Raw genomic sequence first — 22483 nt, 5'->3', positions numbered from 1 at the left:
TCCTGAGGTATTTGTGTTTCTGGTTTGTATGAAGTTAACTGAGGGAGTCAATATACAAACAATAGTGGTTTTGCTTCTAACTTATTAGCCACAGTTCGGTCAGAGGGAGTTTGAACACCTAGATCAGGGATCAGCTGATAAGACTAACCTCCCTTTGAGTGGCCACCCACTTGTTGGGTAAGGCTTCTCTATACCAGACAGACTAACTCAGTCAAGGTTCAAGGACAATCGGCTTTGAAATAAAAATCTACCCCTGCTCTCTTCCAGGGTGTGGTCATTTGCCACAGTGACCATATTCTTCTAAACTCAACAACTGCATTAACAAACTGCAATGCCTTTCGCTGAGGGTGGTGAACCTCAAGAGCTTCATTTCTTGACAGGGGCTCATCAGTGCAAAAGAACTATGCGCACCTCCATTTTGAGCATTATTATACATCCTTAGGCCCGCTAGACTTCAAATATGGAGCATAGTGCAGAGGCCAGTCCTCTAATGCTCTTCAGTTCATTTTGCCTGTACCCGTGAAGAAAGTAAGAACTCTCTCTGGCCTCCGGCAATCACTTATCAACAATCACATACTCGTGTCTCTGTCAGACCAGCATGGGCAACACTGATTCAACCTACAAACAGCTTCTGTCAAGTAAAACCACTGTGTTCAATTTGATTGAAATGTTTGGTTAGAGTTTGTTAGTGATACGCCTGGTCATGTGGGGATAACGGGCTCCTCTTGTTCGGTTTTCAGTCTTGTGCCTGTAGTTCACGGAAGTGTCAAGATAGCTGCTGTAAAGGGTTGAGTGATGAAGAACATTATTAGTAGTAGTGCGACTCTGAGAGCCTACTACATGTACAGCTGATCAGCAACTAAATGGTTGATTCCAGTATAGTTGTTGCATTCAGATAAAGGCAGAAGGTAGGGATGCTTTGCTCATTCTGTGTGTGAGGTATCTGTTGATCTCGAATAAGGTTATAGGCTAGGGTGGTTCCTTCCTCTTCTTCAGTTTCTAAGACAGTTGCTTCCTTCAAATAAGGTGGGGTTAAAGAGGCTGCTTTAGCTCCACATGGTAGGAGTTTGTTGACTTCTGATCATGTTTGGAGTAGGCTGTCTCGTCTCATTCATCATGGGAGGAGCTTGTTGGCTCCAGGTAAAGGTATCGGGTAGGTTGGCCGTTTTGCTCAGTTTGAAAGGCGTTTGTTAACCCAGATTTTACTGACACATGGGGCAACTATCTTTACTCAGTCTTGGGGAGTATGTTGGCTTCAGAACAGGTAAGACTAACCACCCTGACTTTGGAATTTGTTGGCTTTGGATTACCATACAGAACAGTTTGGCTGCTCCACTTAGTTAACAACTGGTATCTTGGCCTCTGATCAAATTACATTGACTGCCCTGACTTTGTTTGGTATGTGTTGGTTTTTAAATCAGCTCACACAGTAGGTTGCCTGCCTAACTTAGTTAAGATGAAATTGGTTGGGATTAGGGCAGGGTATAGCTTCTTCCCTCTTCCCACTTTAGCAGATCTTCTTGATTTGCCAGATTTTTAAATTGATGCTGTAATACTACCAATAATACTACACAGACCTGATAAAGTGTTTTCTGTGCTATGCGCTTCTCCTCTGAATTGATAATCTCAAAATGAACATTCTATACAGCGTCCCCGTCTTCCATTATATCGCTCTCAAAAACTACTGGAATGTTTCAAAGTTGAAAAATGACACTGAGGAAGTCAGAATTTAGTGTCAGAGATTGCTCAGCAGTGAAACAAATTTAGTATATTCCTAAACAATAAAAAAGACAACAAAGGCCAGGGGGGTTTGGGACCAGACAAACTCCCTCTGTATCAGCAGTGTTTTGGCAGTGGATCCCCCTGTGGTATTTACGTTCGCCTCCCCGTATTTACACAAAAGAAATGCAAGTCCGAAAACACTAAATCTCACCTGCGTGTGCAACACCAATACAAATGCACATGACTGTTCAGCAGTACTTGCCAAGTTGCCACAGTCAGAAATTAGATTTTGTTATGATTTGATCCAGAGCCGATAACAATAACTATTTATATATTCAGTCTACGAACCCAAATGTGACAGGTAGTACTCTTACCCAACTCAAAGGTACTCCTTTTATCAGCCTGGAAACAATCAAGGCCGAATTGGCTCTGTCACCAAATCCATCTCAAAATGGCAGATTAATATTTATTTATTTTAAAAAGGGGCCTATACTTCCGAAAAGCAATTAATGAAACTGCCAGAAAATAATCATCACTTGTGCACGTTCGGCCATAATATAGATGATTCCATTGGTACTATCAAATATACTGAGTATGGGAAAAAAAAATATGGATTTTAAAACAGTTTATGGCCACAATCCTGAGTGCGAAACAAGGATTGGGTTAAATCTGGGAGCAAAAAAACTGTCTGAGTAGCATGTAAAGAGTGGTCACAGTTGGTTGTAAAAATGCTTCTGAGGTGATAAAGGAAAAGAGGACACACATTCTTGGGGGAAGGAAGGGGGTCAGATGGCAAGATTTCAGACACAATTCCAATTGGCATGATTGCTGGGCACCAGGTGTGTGTGCAAGCACAATCTGAAGACATATAGGGAGACAGCGGAAAGACTGTGGACACAGCATCCCCCTGTATGGGGCGCAGTGGTGGACCTGGTAAGGTGAGGCAATTTAAACGAATTCATGTTTAGATCATAAGGGCTGTACGATGAGGGTGGGGTAACTAAAGGATCAAAGCACAACTAGATACACTAGCTGATTAAGGAAATTACCTATCCGAAGGTCAGACCCTCGGAGGTAATGTAGCCTTGGGGTGAGGCGGTCAGGATGACAGGCAAGTAAAATTAACACCTACTATGGACCTTTTGAATATGGCAAAGCGGGTGCAAGGTGGTATACTGTTCAGTAGCGGTGGGAGAATGCAACACGCTGTGTCCGGTTGCCCTAAACATTTAATGCTCCGTTTTATGTTCGAGAAATAGGTATGAAGCTGTAACATCAAAGTGTCCAACAGGGTGCAGGCAGGTAGAGCTGGGTGAGACGCATGGCATGTGTGTGTGGAAGATAAGCACAGAAAACTATCTTGGAGAGTGTGGGAAGTGCCTAAGAAAGCAAGGAATGTGCAAGACCTTGAGGTGACAAGTCATGGGCAACCCCACAAAGTGTGTTCATTTTGATTGGAAAGGAGGGAGCTCAGTGGATCTACTGCAGCACCAGCTCAGCGTGCGGCACATGGGCACACTCTTTAGAAGAATCCTTTCAAACCTCAACTTCTCTCTCATCAATCAACTTGATACATTGGTCATAACTTATTACTTTCAGATGATGAAGCTCAGACACAGGATAACACCATTGTAGAAGAGGCCACCAACAATTCAAGGATTGACACCACCTGTCTGTATTCTAGGCTCATGAAGAAGAGCACCCTTAGCTGCCGAAAGTTCTGACTGAGGCATGTTCACGTAAAAGGCAGGGAAACCTTACAAATGCCTCAACTGCGACTGTATCCTATAGTAGACTGAAGTCACACACAACAGACATTTCCCATGAGACTGAAAATTATACTGAGAGGAGGACAGGAGGAGCAGAGGAATTTAGAATGTTCATGCTGTAAATATGCAACCACAAGGACATACAAAAGAGAAAGCTTGATTCTCAATGGCTGCAGGCATCTTTTGATTTCCTCTACTCTGCAGGCAGCGGGTTCATAATAGATACATTATGAATCACACTTTGTAACCCGAGTAGCTGTGAACACCTGCAGCACACTAGAGCTACCCGCCAAGATGTAAACCATTGCCTTAAAGACTCAGGTTGCCAACCACTATTTTGCTACACAGAATTTGTGTCATCACATTGAAACCAGATAAGCGTTCTGTCTTGTATATGTGTATGATGCCTCATTCCGGCAAACCTACATATCTTATTGTGGTAGTGCTCCCTTTAACACATTGGAACACAGAAACTACAGAGAATAAACTTTGAGGTAAGGAATGTTTTGTTATATTTTAGAAAAGCAGTTAAGTGTTGGGTAGAGTCAGATTGTGCTGTAACGCTACGCGAATAAACGTCGTTTCCAATTCCACTTGATGGTTTCTGCCTGCACCACCACCAATATTACAATTCTGATGACAAGCTCATATCTCAACTGTCACCACAAGAAGACAGAATAACAAGGGAATCCAACTTCCAGCACTGATGCTGAAAATATGTGTTGCGCTGATAGGGTAAATCACTGTGGAATCAAAATAGCTCTTTGTGGGTGGTAGCCCGAAGTAGAAAAAGCTAACTGCTCATCTAAGGAGGCCAATATCCCGAGGTGAGGGATAGGCTTGAGAAGTACATGCTAAAATCGTATCGCCAGCTTCTGCATAGGGAGGGAAACCGCTCTGAGTGACTTTTGGCCTGGATGTTTCGGCAGGAGATGCACAACTCCCCCATTCTTTACCTTCGGTCCCCTCAGGGCCGGGAGAACTTTATGCAGGTGGCCATAAAACACATCTGGAGCAGGTGTGTCAGGACCCGGCCCTTCCTGCACAAGCACACATTGATGCCTTTCTGGTCTCCTTGCCACTCCCACAGCTGGGGGCAGTAGCTTTTTACGAGAATTGGATGCTGACCTAACCTTGGAGGAGATCCAGGCAGCCCTGGGGCAGCTCACTGTTGACAAAGCCCCAAGCAGCGATAGCTTTCCTGCAGAGTTATACCAAACTTTTCCCCTCGTTCTTACCCAATGCTTACTGAATGTGTACTTGGAGGCCAGGAGGTCTGGGATCATTCCTCAGTCTATGCGGTAGGGCTGCATCTCTATGATGATGAAGCCCCACTCGGATCCATCTGCTTATAGACCACTTGCAATGATTAATACGGACACTAGAGTACTCTACGGGTTGCTTGCCCTTCGTATGGGACCAGTAATTAAATAACTGATCGACAACAACCAATGTGGTTTCATACCCGGCGGTGGTACCTCTATGAACCTGTGGCAACTAAGCCATGTCTCACATGAGGTAGAGGGTAGAAACGAGGAATTGGCAGAGTCTCCATCAACATAGCCAAGGCTTTCAATACTGTTAAATGGAACTACCTCATGAAGGTGTTGAAGGCGATGGGGTTCGGTACACAATTTCGCTGCTGGGTAGGCCTTTTGTATACGAGACCCACGGCCTGGGTATAAGTGGGTGGGCAATGCCCTGAAACTTGGGAGGTTGGCCGGGGCACCCACCAGGATTGTTCACTGTCTCTCATCCTCTTTGCACTCACACTGGAGCTCCTCGCTGTCCAGATACGACAGAATCAGATTAAGGTGGGGATGGACCCATGGTGTCCTTGTATGCTGATGACGCACTAGTCAATATTTCAACCTCCTGGCACTCTCTCGCCACCATGTCAACACACTTGGCCACATTTGGGGAGCTATTGGGCCTTCTACTCAATCGTAGGAAATCACTACTGTTTCCTCTGGTATCCCTGGCCTCTCGTGATCTGGGCGTACTCCTGCCTGTGATCTGGCCGTACTCCTGCCTATGACCATTTAGTTGGGGATGGATAAATTCCAGTATCTAAGCGTAATGGTGGCACAGACATCGCAGTGTATACAATATAGTATAGGAAGGGTCACAGATGGCCTTCACTCATCTGTCCAGTTTTCTCTTCTGCTGTCGCTTATGGGTCAGGAGGCCGTCTGCAAGATGGTTTTCTTACCACAAATCTTGTACGTTGTACAGCATTCCTTTGACACTCTACCACACATGGCATTTCGAAGATTGCATTCCTTCCTCATCTCATTGATATGAGCTGGGAGAAGGAGCATGGTGGCCAGGATACACATGCTTTTACCACTGGAGGAGGAAGGTCTGGCAGTACCTGATTTTGAACAGTATTACTTAGCTTCTCAAATCAAAGCATGCTACACCCGCTAGCAGGTAGAGGAGTACACATGGGAGAATCGCTTTTACAGACCACTGGGATGTGCTCTTTCCTTCCTCAGTTCCTGATGTCGGGGGAGGGATGTGACATCAGTACCGTATCTTATACGGCACACTGTCTTTATGTGGAAGAGAGCACTGTTCGGGTGGTCCTGGGTCAGACTCCCTTCACCAGGGAATTCATCTTTTCGTATCTTCAGGCTTTTAGGGCTCTGAGGAAATCTGTGGATCTCTCGGTCTGGCGGGAGGGTGGCTGTGAGATGTTGGGGGATTTTATCATCTTTATCATCTTTGAAGCAGCGTATGAAAGCTTCCATGTCGGGCTAGGTCAGTTTTTGCAACATGCCTGTATTGCAGTCATAGTCTGGGAAATATGGCCTACATTCCCAGTGGCCCTTGCAACATTGCTCACCTTCCGCGGCCTGTGGTGCTTGGGGAAGAGGGAGGGTTGTCATCTAGTCTCCTTTTTATAAAGGGCTATGACAGCAGATTGTAAACTGATTCTATTCCCAGCATGTAAGGGTGACTTAGGGGTGCATCTTGAGGAGGCCTGGTGGACGAGAATGTGTGCTTTGGTAAAGACTTTGTAGAGTAACACTAGATTTAAGCTCATACATTTTCTCTTCCTGCATCTCACATATGTTAAACCATTCCTGCTACAGAAATTGAGCCCTAGTAAGTCGACCGGTTGCCCCAGGTGTTAAGCCTCAGCGGCCTCCTTTATGCATTTGACTTGGGGCTACCCTGAAGTGAATGAGTATTGGCTGAGAGTTCTGGCCCAAGTGAGGAATGCTGTGCGAGATCATGTGGTCATGGACCCTGCGCAGTGGCGTAACGAAAGTTGAGGCAAGGTACATGGAGGGGCCTCCGCTCCGGATTTAATCCCGAGCTTTCAGGCCTGAGCACTGTGCCGAGGGGCCCCCTGCAGGTCAGGCCCTCCCACACTGTGGGGTCTGTGTTACGCCACTGACAATGCTGTCGGTCTGTTGGGCGACATCTGTAGGCAGAACGGTCAGAAAATGGCATTTAAATTCTTACACTTGATTTTACTATTGGCCAAGCGACAGGTGGCAATCACATGGGTGGGTCAGGGGGGTCTGAGTGTGGTGCAGTGGGTGGCAGATGTGACGGAGTGGGCAGTGGCTGAGGAGATACGTCTAAAACTGTGCAGGCGTGATGATAAAGGGGAGGAAGATCTGTGGGTGTGGGCGGGACTCCTGGCCAGAGTCATGGACCCTGATGGAGTTCGGTCAAACTCCTCTGTGGATGATGAATGGTCTCTTGTCACTGACGAAGACTGAATTTGGTCAGATGGAGTGATCTTTGGCGAAGGTGCTGGGGGACTAAGCAGACATGGACTATGATTTATATGCTTATGTGCGACTTGAGAATATTTGTTACTACTAAGAAGAATTGCTCCTACTGGATGAACTAACCTTATCTGTGGCATTGTTGAAGATGGCTGTTGGTTTTATAACAGTTGGATTTTTATTTGTATTTGTGAAAAAATAAAATATGTCTTAAAAAAAAAACAAGAGAGCAAAATCTAGTGAACCTGACGACAACCAGCCTCAAATAAGAGCTCATGAGATTAGGGTGCAGCCATTTTTAAGTCAGGCGAACTGGTAGAAGTAATTAGAAATAATAGAATGGAAAAAAGGAGAGGAGCATGTCGAAAGAACATGAATCACTGTCAACACCCTTGGACCTGGTATGCACTTACTGGATGAGAAGGAAAACATTTCCACTGCAGATCAGTGCCTTTTGACATGTCCGAACAACAGACTTTACCTCCAAGATGGGAAAAGTGGAAAAGAAGGTTTAATTATTTCTTAATTGCCACATTAAAAAATGCTCCAATGAGTACGCAAGAGACTTGCTGCTCTATCTAGTAAGGGATGAACTAGAAAATCTAATTAGGACACTGCCTGAGCACGGTGCAAGTAATTATAAAGGACTTATTTAGTGCCTAAAAAGAAGCTTTCACCCTCCAGGAAACATAGATGTTGAGAGATATACTTTTAATACTGCATGTCAGGCTGAGGAATAATCCATGGAAAATGTTGTTACAAGATTATATAAATTTGAAGCATTCTGTGAATTTTATAGATCCAATGACGATAAAGCTACAAGACTACAGATAATTGAAGGCTGTAGTTTAACAGAATTCAGGAAGACGTTTTGGAAAAAAACATTCAACCTTCCAAACATTTTGAAAATGGCTCAAACAGCAGTAGAAACAAAAACACATGCTGTTAACCCCTTCAGTGCCCATGACGAGCTGGACTCGTCATGGGCAGCGGTTGCGCTGTGCCCATGACGAGTCCAGCTCGTCATAGACCCCGCCCGCTAATGAAAGCGCCGGCACTGGGCGGGGAAAGGGGCGGGCACTGAAGGGGTTAACATAGAGCAAGGCTAGAGGAAAACTACAGAACAAATGTGACAGATGTAAAAAAGATATCAATGCAAAGAGGAAAAACTGAATAGTCAAACAAGAGAAAAAAAATAACGTTACAGATGTGGACAACAATTTCCACATACAAAAAGTTGTTCAGCTATGGGGCAACTCAAACGAAAATGGGGAAAATACAATCATTTTGCAAATAATTACAAAGAAAGGATAGAAATTATAACAAAGGAACATATTAAAGGATGGAAGAAACAAAACAAACGGAAAAGACATTCGACAAATGGAAGATCACATTGTGATTCAATACAAGAAATTTCAACCCAAGAAAACTTAACATGATGACTACATAAGATGCAATATATGCATGATACAGAGAATGAACAAGAATGTTTAATACAAAAGGATCATATTAAAGAGACACTCATGGTGGAAATATTTGTAGGTTGTTATAGAACACCGCTTGTCCTAGATAGTAAAGAAATTATTATGCCTCTCTCGAGTGTGAAAAGATGTTAAAAAAAAAAAGCACCTGCACTTAGTGGCCCAAATATAAATGCATTTCGTAGGGAATTAGTCATCCTGATAATAATAAAGGAAAATTTACAGAAATCTTTAATTATGGAAATACATCAAGTGAAAAGATTTGTGTTCTACAAATTCTACAAAGGAAAGTACCAGGTCTGTGTCTATTAAGTAGAATAATTGCACAGTTAATGGATCCAATTGCGATGACTTTTCATATTATAACACTGCACACAATACTAAGAACATTTTCAAGTTTATTTTGCCAATTAGAAAATTGAACGCACAATCAATTACTCTTCACATAAATGAGTCAATCAAGCCAGTGGCACCGATGAATAGAAGAGTACCAATACGTCTGCAAAGCAAGGTAGAAGGTGCTAAAACAAGATCTTGTTGAACCAGCGCCTGGCTAAGCACCTTGAGTTTCCCCAAGAGTTGTGGTGCCAAAGAAGAACACAGATAACATCAGAACATGTGACAATATGAGAATTCCTAACACTGTCATTGAAAGAGAAAGACATTCAGGGCCACATTTAGATGATATAAGCAACCTTAATGCTGCTTGGGAAAATTCAAGGTTAGACGAACGTAAGCCTCTTCATCAACTGGAAATTGATGAACAATCACTGTATAAAACAATGTTCTCTACAGGGCTATTTAGGTATATAAGGTTGGATTTTGGGATATGTTCATCTGCTGTAATACTTTACAATATAATAAAAACATTATCAGACCAGTAAAAAACGGTATAAATTACAGCAACGATACCCTATTTTTTGGAAGAACTCAGGAAGAACATGACTGTGCTTTGATGATAGTATGCGATTGCCTAAGTGAAGCTAGTTTCACTTTGAACGCTGAGAAATGTTAAATTGATAATCCAGAGTTAACATTTTATCGTGATATTTTTTTCTAAAGAAGGAATAGGCCCCGATAAAGCTAAAATGGAATCTATGATAAATATGTCATATCCACAAGATATGCAAGGGTTACAAAGTTCTGCCAGTTGCTGCGTTCGATATATTAAAGATTATGCTACTATATGTGCGCCATTAATTGAACTGATGTGAATGGAATGAATATCGTGAAAGATCATATACAAGGATCAAAAATTAAATTTCTTCTGCTGCATATTCTAAATATTTTGAACCCCCACTTTGCACAGAATTAATAGAGGATAGAATTTTAGTTGGATTAAGGGAAATACTTGTGCAACATGTGCCAGGAAAGCAAACTATCAGACTTGTAGCATTACATGCTAGCAGAAGTTTACTTGACTCTGAAAAATACATCTCAGCCAGAAAATAAAGCTTGGCAGTGGTCTCAGCATGCGAACATTTACATAATGTTTTACATTGGAAACATTTAGTAGTGGTTACTGATCTCCAAGCATTAATAAGAATTTCGGGAAACACAAAAGTGAAGATGCCACCAGGTACTGAAAGATGGAGCATGAGGTTAATGGAATAAAACTATAAAATTGTTCACGCATTAGGAAAAAAAATCAGCACATCTTTTTACCCAGATATCCTTTTTCAAAGTCAAACATCCTTGGCAGAAGAATATATTTGCTCCTTAATTAAAACTGCTATGCAGAAATGGATCTTGGAAACAGAACTAACAGAAGCGTCAGCAACTGATCAAATAATTTAGAAACAAATGAACATAAAAAGAGGCATGTGAGCAACACAATATGCTTACCCTTAATAGCTGACAAGAAAAGTATACTTGCATTTAAAAAATGTACATGATGAGCTTGCAATTGCGCCATTTGGCATTATTTAGCAAGGAACAAAAATATGAATACTGTGCTCAACAGCGAAGTGTGATTGATATTGACCCATTAAATCCATAGAGGAATAACTGCATCAAATAGAAGTTTTTTAGTGACAAAGAGTGGCTCCCAGGGCTAGATAGCCATGTTGAAAAAGTTGTTCAAGCTTGTCACTTTTATCAATGCACAGCAAAGAAAATATTTCCGGAATTACTTAAATGATTGGTTTGCCAGGACAACCAAGGACTCTGGACAACGTTTAGCAGTTGATTATTATGGGCCCATGGACTCAGGACATTATTTTTTGTCGCTATAGATGAATATTTAAGATTTCTGTTGGCTGTACTTCCAGTTCAAGATGTCATATATTCTTAGTGAGGAATAACAAACATTTTAAAAACAGATAATGGCCCATCATTTAAAGGAGAAGAGTTTAGGAAATTCCTAAATAACATGGGCTTAACTTATAGGAAAAATAATCTATTCTGGCCACAAGTAATTTGAAAGGTAGAGATGTTTATGAGTAATTTAAAAACTGTTCAGAGAGTTAAACTAACACAAGTGACATTAAATCAGGCAGGATGCCGTGTATTGTGCGATTACGGAAGCACTCCTCATGGCTCAACTGGGATCTGTTCTTGGACCGATTAGACAAAGTCATTTACCACAACTCCTTGCAAAAGTTTCTGACCGTCATGAAGAAGTTGTTAAGTTTGTAAAAAAGAGAATGCGAAGTTATGCATACAGACAAAGACGTACTATAATGCAAAATTACCAAGCAGGTGAGGAGGTGCTAGTCAAGCGACAACAAACAAGGCCATCTAAAGCAGTTCAATCATAGTACATTAACTGTGATTGAATTACAAAGCAAAGGAAAAAAGTGTCGCATTGTAGTCGTTTTAGACAGCTGGCACCCGAAGAATCAGTCTCAGGACAGAACCTCTTTGAATAATAGAAGTGGAAGTGAAGCTACTGAGAATAAGTTTGTCTTTGATAAGCTGAATGCAAGTCATGCTATTGATTTATTATCACAAGTCATTATAAAAGATTGCATCGTCATTAATGGTGTTTCTAGGAAGTCAACAAGGCACATTTAGAAGCCTCAAAGACTAATGGAGCAATGTTGACTAAGTTATCTTTGTGAAAAATGTGGATTTAGATTTTTTAATTTACCTAATCCCTTTTTTAAAGGAGGTAGATGTGATATTGTGGTAGTGTTTCCTGTAAGACATTGCAACACAGCTTAGAACTTGAGGTAAAACATTTCTGTTTTACAAAAGCAGTTAAGTGCTGGGAAGTGGCTGAGCCAGATTAAGTTATATAATGCTGTGTCAATAAAACAATGCTTCCAGTTTAACGTGATGGCTCGTGGTTGATGCATGCGCTACCAACGACTTGACGCTAATGTAGGAAATCCCAGACCAAAGCTAATAATGTAGCTGATTGTGAAACTTCACTGGGTACAGAACACCACCTACCACCCTGGATGAATCTTCTCTTCACATCTATTGGTAACTCTATGTCACAGATCTCATTTGCATACTACCACTGCACCAGTTTCATTATTGCTGCTCAGGCTCCATGAAGCTAGCAGCTCGCCTGCTGCTTATTTTAGGAATTTAGATTAGAGCAGAGGGCAGAAACCGTACTTTCTGTGGGGTAAGGGGAGAATGTTAAGCTGATAGAATTTCAGGACATTCAATTACTACGCAAATGCCATTTCTTTGGATCAACAGATGTTAATACACTGTGTAAGCACTCTTGCTGTTTTGCTTACTCCCTAAACTACAAGTGCCTTGGAAAGGGTCCATGTGCATGTTACCGAGACTGTGAATCTTTTCCATTTAGCTGCTTACACACATTTAAATAGTGGGTGTTTAGTCGGCCTGAGGGAAATGGTGAGTAAAGAGGCTTGTCACGGACAGAGGGCCTTTTTACAAGACTAAGAAGGGGTGTAGGCGGTGTGTATCCAAAAAGCTGCTTCTTGTTTTCTAGTCTACAAAAAAGAAGTTGGAAACCTTTTTCACAAACAGTGTTCTAAACTGTGAGTAGTACAACAACATAGCAGCTTAGCACTTGCAAATATTGTGTGCGGTAGGTGGGTTCAACACAACTTTAGCGGCGTTCAGAGTGGCTACAACAATAGAAGTATTGAGTTGGAAACCAGATAGCTACTTACATTTAAAGAAAGCTTACAATATTATTCTACTCTGAGGATATCAGAGAGAAAAATAAAGCTCTGGATACAAGTCAGGATGTAAAACTTGGTTATGAACTGGAGGAGTGAAGAGAGGAAGAATGCGACTACAAGGAGAAAAAAAGACTGATAGAATCACACAAGCAGAGGTTCTTAGACAAATGTCAATTCATAAGTTCCACTTCAGATGAGGTTGCTGTGGACCTACTTAGAGAAATCTGCACAGTGGGTTTAATCTAAGATGTAACAGCTTTATTCTAATGCAAGCTGACCACTATGTTTCCCACTCTGGGACTTATTTGGAATTCATAACATAAAAAGTGTAAGGAGAATGTGAGCATCGCAAGTTGTGATTAGAAGGGTTGGCAGTTTCTGTTGGGTTGTGGTCAAGAAAGCCTGCAGTTGGTGACAAGTATGGAGTGTTCAACATACTGCAGTTCAACTTAAGGCACTAAAATATTGTTTGATACACTTGTGCTTCTCCCACCAATCAATCTGAGGTTACTAACTTAAATTTTAGCCTTCAATTTCAAATTCATTCACATTTACAAAACGTTTTAAAATGTTCAACTTTACTCTTTGTTTCTTTATTTCTGTACAGTTAATATTTATATACTGTTAATATTATTTAACTTTCTAAGCTGTCGCGGACCCCATGAGTAGGCTTTGCGGACCCGCAGGGTTCTCCAGACGTCAGGTTAAGAACCACTAGTTTGAGGCATTGGGCTAACAAAGAGAGATTCATACTTGTAAAAAGGTTTACGCTTGAGAAAAAGAAAGCTAGCAAGTGTTACTCAAGAGACCTCCAAAATCAAAAGGGAATATAGAGTGTGTAGGACTGAAGCATTTTTCATCTGTTTATGTGTTCCCAGAACTAGAAGTCACCATAACAGACAAGAGAGTTTTGAGGTCACCAATCAGTAAAATTATTTAAAAAAACATTAACATAAAGGGTACACAAAGCACAGAGACGTAGTGGAAGTGTTTAGCAACTGTAAAGTTTGAAAACTAAGTGTCTGACAGATTTAATACAAATATACATTTGGAAAACCAAAGGTTTGAACTACAAACATTTGAAAACCCTGGAATTGTAATCGGGGAACAGAGTTGGGGGAGTGTGTGAATTGTGTTAGAGCACAGAATGTGTGTTAGCAGACTAGGGTAGAAGTCATAGTATGGATACTAGTCTTAGGGCCAAATTAAGAGTCTGGCGGTCAGAGGACCGCCAGACCCCTGGTTGAGCAGTGGTGTAGGTCGGACCGCAACAATTACAACTTGAGTGGTTGGACTGAAATTGGATCCCCAGCTCCACGAGCGAACCGCTATTCCCTGGCGGTGGCGCGGCAGTGAAGGCCTATGTAATATGCAGGTGGTGCCTCTGAGGCACCACCAGGCATATTATAAGTTTAAGGACAGCCAGCGGTTTCATAGAGGTCTTTCTTCCATGAAAAGGGTGGCCGTGCTGAACATGGCCCCCTGTGCCCCCTCAGCCTGGGGATGCATGCAGGTGGGCACAACATGTGCAACCCTGTGTGCATGCACCCAGATTCCTACACGGCATGAACATTCAAGTCCATGCCATGCAGGAAACCCGTGTGGGGTTCCTCTTGCCACCTTTGAAAGATGCACTGCAGCGGGACTTCCACACCACCCGCCAGACCACAAAAGTGGTCGTAATATGGTGGCCGGCACTCAAAATACCAACAACTTAAATCAATACGAAGTTGTTTGTGCTCATATTCCAGTACAAATTAAAAAAAAATCCTGAAATCAAAAGCATGTTATAGATAATTTTCAAATGGACATCTAGGCTAGATGTACTTTTTCAAATGAAAAGAGAATACATATATACATGCGCAAGTGACGCTTAAAAGAATAGTAAGCATATTGTTTGGAGAGAAGCACATAAAATGATTAGTAAAAGGCAAAATAAAATATTTTGCATTGCTTCATTCAATGATGTACCCAGTATATTTTTTTCTATGTATTATCAATTGAAGGTAATATTTTGGATGTAAAGTCGATTGTGAAATTTTCACCGCACACTAGTTTACAAATAGCAATTTGGTGTAAACTGGTTTAACACAAAATATTAGCACGCTCTACTGGGAATAAAAAGCGTGCTTATTCCTTCAGTAAAACTGTGGTATAAAGATACTTTGTTGGTTTCATATACTAGGAGACAGTGGGAATCCTACACAATAATTGGTCCTGCAAAGATACAGCCATGCCAGAATGAGATCACAGCATGGGCTAAAGGTCTGGAAGGCTATGCAAAGTGTTCATGTTAGGGCAATGGTCAAAATATGGGTCAGCGTTAGGGTCATGATTAATGTTAGGTTAAGGGGAACCAATACAGCGGTGAGCCTGGGTTGTGCTTTCATTTGCGATCATGTATAGGACTGGAGATAGTTCTGGATCAATGGGAGAGTGAAGGTTAATCTCCGGATAGAGTCGGTGTCAGAGTTAAGGACAGAGTTCAAATTCAAACTTTGAAAACAAAAATGTTTAATCGGTCGTTTATATCACAAACAACATGTTTTAAAACACTTATGAATACATTTTTGCAACCATGTTTTCAAGTATATGTGCTTTCAAATGTTTGATGCAAAGCTATGACTTACAACCTTCTTATCTGCAGTTGGTCAGTACAGTGGTAAGAGACTACTCATTTTCTAAAACAGCACTTTAAGTTTAGTTGTGAAAATTATACAGTAGCTCACAATATAAACCTTATAACATTTAAGTTTTTAGCTTTACATTTTTGATCCTATATCTTCTAAGAAACACATTAGAGCCCCTTCACCTCACTCAGAACACCATGTTTCCCTTCAAACATTAAAGAGTTACTACATAAGAAGGAACCTAAAAGGTTTGATTTTTGCTGAGAGCATTTTCCATGTTTACAGCTACCATAATGATGGACAGTCAGCTTTTGTGGACCATCTCTTAATGGTAATATTAGCTGTGACTGCTGTGGTTTAGTAATTTTCTTACAGTTTGTCCAGTTGATTGTCTAGTTCTGCTTAACTCTCTGATCAAGCCAATACAGACTTTTAATGTTGAGGGTTGATGATTCAAATAGAAACCAGCAACATTTCAGCAGCATACCTGTTGATTCTCCATAGATACCAATTTGAGTCCAGGCTCCTTAACCTACTTTAAGACATCTTATATATTTATCACTTTATTTATTTTAGGATATATTCAAAGAACAGGATCCACCCTGAAGGTATCACTTGAGACTACAGAGATTTTCAAAAAACATGACAGATTGGACCAGATTAGCCCTACATATAACAAACACTCAAAACTTGATGAGAGGCATGATTGCAAATAGTCTGCCCCCACTGCCAATTGCTCAGGGAAGCATCTCAACCCATCATTTATTTGCCCACTATGACATTTCATATCAGACCCAGCCATAAGCAACACACCCTTGTTCCTGCGCAAATAGGAACAGCCCAGACTGAACTGCCAAGCCAGGTATTCTCTGAAATGGAACACAAACAACCCTAGACTGGTTTCATCCTAGTTGGGCCTCTTCAGTGCAATGCAGCTTAGCTTCAATGGCACAGTGAGCAAAGGACCACATCAAGGCATACCCATGGCCACTTAGAAGATTAAATCAAACACACAAAAGTTGATAGAGGAATGCACGCAAACAGTCTAACTCCCTGCAACTGCTTGGGACAGCATTCCAATCCATCATTTTATTTTCCCCGCAAAGCCACCTCAGATAAGACCCAGCCATAAGTAAATCAGTCTAGGTCCTGCGGCAATAGGAATAATCCTGTCCGAACTGCCAAGCCAGGTCCTCTCTGAACCGGAACACAAGCAACCTAACATCGGTTGGGATGATGGATTGGAATGCTACCCAAGTGATTGCTAGTGGTTAAACTATTTGCAAGTATTCTAACATTAAACATTTGGGTGTTTGATATCCCTACGAATATACATATATTTTTGTTACATACTTTCAGATATGTTGGCAACAGCAAACTTACAAATTTGACGTCAAGTTAAATTGTTTTTATCAAACGTAAGATGAGCTAGAGAAGTGACCAGCAATCTCTACCTGCCCAGAATTCCTCAATCAACATGTGTCTGATAAAAGAAATTGAATTAATGATTTTGCCTACTAAAAAAATTGAAATAATGATTTTGCCTGCAATACTGAGAGTTTGCTTAGCTTTTTAAAATGTCTGAGTGTTCCTTTACTTTCTTACGGGTTTCCTTGAAAGAACGGAGTGTCACCTATTTGTATTTCATCATCCACTGTGTCTGAAGAAAGCACACACAGAGGGAACTCTAGTGCCATATTTTATTGAAGTTGCCAATAGTTCTAGTGTAAGTCAAATAATAGAAGACAGCAGACATTTGAGCTTTATACCAAATTCCCTTAAACTGGGCCAGTGGTTAATGAGCAATTATTTATGTTAAATAATTTGCGTAGATTTTCCGATGGGCCAAGGGGCTTTAATGTTCTTATTAGAAACTTCTTGAGATCTTTGTCAGTATCTATTGAAACATAAAATGTTATACAGCACCTTCTGGCTTATTAAGTTATATTTGTAGGAGAAGAGTCATCATTATTTATCACTGCCAAACTTGAATTTCTCCAGTGTGAGGGCAGAACTGAGAATCAAGCATTGGCAAAGCCAACAGGTCTGGCTTTAATGTCCCATCACACGTAAACACAGGCATTTTTAAACCTGTTTGCATTCACTGCATCCATAAATGTTATTTATCAAGTTAAAGCCTGCACTACTGACTTTACCAAGTCTGGGGAAAAAATAACAAAAAAGATTGCTTTCTGTATAGAATGTCTACACAAGCCTAAGAATACAATGTGACAAATAGCCTGATGACAGAATCAACTTTGCAAATGAAAACCAACCGGTCATGCATTCCAATCACAGCATTTCCTGGAAGACCCAATGAGATGCACTAAGTGCGTCTCTCACACCTGGTTTTTAATACATGGGAACCCCCTATTTCTCATTAGGGTAATGAGAAATAGGGGGTTCCCATGCACTAAAAACCAGGTGTGAGAGACACACCAGAGGCTTTTTTGTATGACTAAATGGTTTGAGTTGGGGAATTCGCTGATGCATTTCCCTCTGTGGATCCCCCTTTTTGTATATAGACAATGATGCACCAAAGAGCCAACAGCAAATACCCAGTGAATTGAGTGTAATACTCCTCGGGTGGAGCTAAAGCCCACTCGAGGCATATTTTCAAACATAGTTAACAATATGTCTTACAGACACCTGCTTGTTAAGCTATACCTTAAAATTAAGAAACCCACAGCCAATCAGTAAGTCAGTCTTACCAGAGTTCAACTTCAGAGACTGTACATGGATGCTGTGCTTTATATCCAGCAGCGTGAACAGTGGTCCCTGCTTCAGGCTCCTCCCCCTTGTGCACCTGTGGACAAAAAACAAATTAGCATGCTGAGGACTGCATCACCGGCAGATTAACACACGCGCTCGACATTAATGAGTGAGGCCTGGTCTACGACTGGTACATAGAGTAATTCTAAGGCGGAAACTGAGCTGGAAATAGTTGTGACATGCAGTCCACAACTACAATCACTATCTGAACAGCTATGGCACAGTAATAACAGTACAATTATATTACATAAAATTGTGTGTATTTTACCGTTGCAATATTTGGAGATTAGACAAAATGGATCAAAGGAGGATCAGCCTGGCAAAAGTCACCATGGAGTTCTATCATACCAGGATCGAACGCTGCTTTGGTTCCAAATCTGACTGAGCTCATGGGAAATAATTATAGCACCAATGTTTCTCAAATTAGATTTGGGAGTAGCAAGCCTTCAATGGACTTTTAATGTTGCCATGGTGCATGTACATTGGCATCAGACATTATGGGGCAAGGAAAGAGGTAGCCAGTCTGAAAATGAAGGAAGGACATGCCTTCATTTTTTTTTTTAACATTTCATTATGTATTTATCCATATTTCTTTCTGGCCATCTTATTGGTATTTTTCCATATTTATTTTGTGTTTTGCAAATGAATGGAGATATAAAAATGGTATATCTCCGCAATTATTTAACTGATAAAAATGCACTCATACTTTGATACATGTCACGGTTCAGCTAATTAAGCAGCCAAATATAACAAAACACTACAGCCATAGGTAAATATTAGCATTATATATCAATATTTTTTAACATATGCCTGTATTTAAGAAAACGTAATTTTTTTTAAACTCCCCATGATGTCTATCTGCTCAGCTGTTGGCGTAGAATTAATGAAGGACCGCATGGAGAGTCACTCACAAGAATCACAATTTTCTGTATTTTTCTACTTTTAAAAATACATTAAGACAGCAAACATAATGTTTCCTGTCTGTATTTATCTGTAAAATCAGTAAAAACAGAAAACTGGGAGCCTTAGGTGTGATGAGGATCTAGCGATAAATAGAGACCACTTCATGAAATTTGGGATAGCGTGACAGACGCATCAGTGCTAGGATACAGAAGGCAGGAAGGACATCAAACCAGGAATTCGAAGGATGAGTACTCACCTCTGGGACAAGGGCGCATGGGCATTAGCAGACCGCTAGGAAGTTGGGACTATTGAGATAGGTAGGCTATGGTAGTCACATTAGTTTACTTAGGCTGAGACACTAAAAAAAAACAAAAAGGATGGGCTACATTGGATATTTGTTCCTTTTAATTTACATAGTATTAGGGGTTTTTGTAGTATGAAGCTAATCTAATCCTGGAGAGAAAAGAAGCCCTTCACAAAATATACAACATTACTGGTCACAATGCAATTTTCACATAAGTGCAAAATAACTTTTACATAAGCACAAGGAGATATAGTACAACAATCATGTGACAGAGGCTCGGTGGTACATTAGTGAAAAACACCCTGACACTAATAGAAAAGGTACTGAGGCGTAAACACTGAGACAGGGAGAATAGCTTAATCATTAACACTGGCACAGGCAGACTGGTTTTGGGGCAGATTGAGACATTAACAGAGCTCTAGAATGGAGCTGTACTGGGAGACAATGTCCCTAAATACAATCATCTGCACCAGGCTCTCTTGTCACATGTGTATCTAGCTGAATTGAAACACAAATCCTCTCACTCTGAAGTCAGAGAAAGAAAAGTGAACACTAAGCTCCCTCAGATGACAGAGCTTGACATTTGACCTCTGTTTCTGAATGCACAGCAAATGTGAGACGATAAGAATAATATTTAAATGCCTTTTTATAGAAAGCAGACTGTGGAATAATACAGTATATAGGCTCTGCTCCATGGGAGGGAAAAACTCAAGCTGGACTGCCTAGCAAATTGAAAGCAGGCAAATGTGAGTTATAAAACACAAAGCCAATGGTAAGCAGTGGGCAGAAGGCACTCCCAGGGAAGCTTTCAGAAAGTCCCCAATATATTGTTAGTAAACCAGACAGTTGTGTTGTCTGGTAGTCTTCGACCTAAAACAACCTCCACCAGTCTTTTTGCTATGTGTAATGTTTGCAGTGTTTGGGGTGAACACTGCTCATTTGAAGTTATTAATTGCCAGTCAAATGAGATACCCTCCCAAAATGCTTGTTGCCGCTATAAGTCCACACCATTTCTTAAAACGGAGGATAAAGGAAATGAAGGGGTTTTCCTTTACAGTGTTTTGTTAATGCATATATGAAAGCTTGTTAGAAATCAATCCGAAGATCAATGTGTTTACACGTAATTAAAAAAAGTTGAAGGGATAATGATGCAGTAATACAGGGCCAGAAGAGCTGACGTACTGATGCCAACCATAAGGGAGCTAGAATATAATGCTAGGATATGGATACTGGAACATTATCACAGAGGTATAGAGGCTGTGGCATGGATGTGCTGCTACAGTATTAATACTGGAAAGGGGAGGCTGGCGCCTAAAGGTGAGATTTTAATTGTAATTGCATTTATATAGTGCTTACTATCCCTGACAAGGTGTTGAATCGCTTTTTGGCAAGTAGCACGCTACTCTGGAAGCCAAAGGATTAGTGGTGGATTAGTAAAGGGAAATATAAATTGTTAATTTGAGCAGTGGACATGTGCGTCTGTTAGCTTGACCGATTAGGATAAAAAAGGGATAGAGGAGGGAAGAGTCTAGATAGAGTTATTTGGGAGATCATATTAGTTAGATGAGGTTTGGGATGAGTCAAAGGCGGGATAGAGGAGGGAAGAGTCTAGAAAGAGTTATATAGGAGATCATAGTAGTAGAATGAGGTTTGGGGTGAGTCGAGGAGGGAAGAGACAAGAAAGGGTCTTAGGGAGATCATAGTAGTAGAATGCGGTTTGGGATGAGCCAGAAAGTGGAGGTAGAGGATATCTTGTGAGAGGTAGAGGATGAGACAGAGTAGTGCACTGGAGGGAGTTGGAGGCTTTTTTCCCTTTCTTTCTACAGTAAGGAGTAAAGTAATAAATACATAAATACATAACTACATAGAAAGGGTATACATGTATAAGGAAAATAATAAAGAGATATAAAAAGATATTGTATAACGTTCCATATAGGCAAGTATGGATAGATAATTAGAAACTCAGACTTTCAAGTGCTGCTGTATGCAAAAGCTAATTTATTTTGTGTATTTTTATAATTTTTTATATATATATTTATTTTATTTTCATGTTTTCTTCAGTATTTCAATAGTGAAGCACTAATAGATACAATTGTTATGATCATAGATACATATTTGATAGATAAATAAAAAAAAACAGAGACCCATAAGCATGTAATCAAATAACTTATAAGAAAACTATGCAGTGACCTTTATACATGTATACAAGCATAAAACAATGTATATGTAAATATATATATATTTCTTTTTTAACAATAAGGAATATATACATTTGTCAAGCAGACCTAAAGAATATCTATATGTTTAAACCATAAGTAGTATATATATTTGTACAAAGAAATATGCATTTCTGAAATACATACATATAGTCACATTATAGATGTTTAGATGCACAGACATATGCTCTACATTTGTGTTTGAGTGTGGTGGTTATGTAGGAAAGAGACAAATCTTGAGTAGTCTTCTGAAGATAAGATAGTTATCCGTGGATCTTATGTTTGGGGATAATGAATTTCTTACTTTGGCTGCTTGAACAGAGAAAAACAAGCATTTACAATGCAACGGTCTCGGCATTGTTAAAGTTAGAGCTATTGGCATTGCTCATGACATTATTTTTGTTTATGTTTTTGTTTTTAAAACATGTAGAGAAACGGCATTGTTATTTACAATGTCAATAGCTTAATCAGTGTGTGTGTGGGTGGCTCTGTGTGTGGGTGCAAATGGTGATGGTGCCAAATTTGTTTTTGCCCTTGGCGCTATTTACACAAAGCCCCCCATGTGTTGGTATGCTTGTTGGGGTGGTTGTACGCAAGGCGGATTCTAGTATGCCAATGGTTGCGAATTAAGAGCTGGCAGCTGTTGTATTAAAGCAACCTTCCACACAGCACTTAGCAGCGCTGGCGTAACTCAAAATACCCCCCTCCCCCACCGCAAGATGTGATGGGGGGGCTGAGACTCCCACGTCACAAATATTCAGATGTCTGGGGCTGAAAGGGGCTCTTAGAGATTGGGGGTGGCTGCGTTTGGCCCCTGACACTCCGTCGATC

The 22483-nt window shown here is 40.7% G+C and overlaps 1 protein-coding gene across 2 annotated transcripts in view; it reads right to left on the bottom strand.

Annotated features, from left to right (window-relative positions):
* Nucleotides 1–22483, bottom strand: part of RABGAP1L (RAB GTPase activating protein 1 like) — a 1225189-nt gene that overhangs the window by 980754 nt on the left and 221952 nt on the right. For both annotated transcript variants that reach the window (XM_085601582.1, XM_085601581.1), the window contains exon 3: nucleotides 18169–18263. The gene's annotated coding sequence lies outside the window, so the exon portion shown is untranslated. The remainder of the gene's footprint in view (nucleotides 1–18168; nucleotides 18264–22483) is intronic.

The sequence above is a fragment of the Triturus cristatus genome, chromosome 4_2, assembly GCF_964204655.1.
Source record: "Triturus cristatus chromosome 4_2, aTriCri1.1, whole genome shotgun sequence".
NCBI classification, from domain to species: domain Eukaryota; kingdom Metazoa; phylum Chordata; class Amphibia; order Caudata; family Salamandridae; genus Triturus; species Triturus cristatus.
This window is presented reverse-complemented; position numbering and strand designations above follow the sequence as displayed.